This window comes from Lottia gigantea (assembly GCF_000327385.1).
Source record: "Lottia gigantea unplaced genomic scaffold LOTGIsca_95, whole genome shotgun sequence".
Lineage (NCBI taxonomy): Eukaryota > Metazoa > Mollusca > Gastropoda > Lottiidae > Lottia > Lottia gigantea.
This window is the reverse complement of record NW_008711088.1, coordinates 667,675-668,977: the sequence shown is the minus strand read 5'-3', so window position 1 is coordinate 668,977 and position 1,303 is coordinate 667,675. Positions and strand designations below refer to the sequence as shown.

Here is a 1,303-nt window from a genome sequence, read left to right as displayed (position 1 = left end):
ATACACATAAAAAATTTAGAAAACATCTTTACAATCTCTTTAACAAGAACCACAGACGTCTGATTGAAAATTAGAATGATGTAAATTGATACTATCAGTTTCCCTGATATACATAAAAAATTTAGAAAACCTCTTTACAATCTCTTTAACAAGAACCACAGACGTCTGATTGAAAATTAGAATGATGTAAATTGATACTATCAGTTTCCCTGATATACATAAAAAATTTAGAAAACCTCTTTACAATCTCTTTAACAAGAACCACAGACGTCTGATTGAAAATTAGAATGATGTAAATTGATGCTATCAGTGTCCCTGATACACATAAAAAATTTAGAAAACTTCTTTACAATCTCTTTAACAAGAACCACAGACGTCTGATTGAAAATTAGAATGATGTAAATTGATGCTATCAGTTTCCCTGATATACATAAAAAATTTAGAAAACCTCTTTACAATCTCTTTAACAAGAACCACAGACGTCTGATTGAAAATTAGAATGGTGTAAATTGATGCTATCAGTGTCCCTGATACACATAAAAAATTTAGAAAACCTCTTTACAATCTCTTTAAAAAGAACCACATACATCTGATTGAAAATTAGAATGATGTAAATTGATGCTATCAGTGTCCCTGATACACATAAAAAATTTAGAAAACCTCTTTACAATCTCTTTAAAAAGAACCACATACATCTGATTGAAAATTAGAATGATGTAAATTGATGCTATCAGTGTCTCTGATACACATAAAAATTTAGAAAACATCTTTACAATCTCTTTAAATTATAATAAGTAAATGTATTATAAAAAACAGAATAAACAAAAAACAGAAATTAAATTTTAAATAATCTATATTCACTTCTGGCAGTCTTGAAATTTCTACGTTTTGTTGACGTTTTGGACGTTTTGGTTTTTGTGGGAGTCTTTGGCCTGTGAATGATAATTTGTACGTTTAAAAATAAAATGGAATGGAATGAAGTTTTACTTTTGTCATTTCTGTACCATAGCAACATCAAGAAAATACGTCATTTTCACCAACATTTGATGAATTAGTTATAGGTGTTATAGAAGATACTCTCCTACAGAAGCACTGGCCTAGGTCACAAGTATTAGGTGTTATACAAGATACTCTCCTACAGAAGCACTGGCCTAGGTCACAAGTATTAGGTGTTATAGAAGATACTCTCCTACAGAAGCACTGGCCTAGGTCACAAGTATTAGGTGTTATAGAAGATACTCTCCTACAGAAGCACTGGCCTAGGTCACAAGTAGAGACTATGAAACATGAAAACTATTTCAAA

The 1,303-nt window shown here is 30.5% G+C and overlaps 1 protein-coding gene across 1 annotated transcript in view; it reads right to left on the bottom strand.

The window, feature by feature from the left end:
* LOTGIDRAFT_207460 (hypothetical protein) overlaps window positions 1–1,303 on the bottom strand; it is a gene marked incomplete at its 5' end in the record, with an annotated part of 15,562 nt that overhangs the window by 13,473 nt on the left and 786 nt on the right. The gene's annotated exons all lie outside the window — the stretch shown is intronic.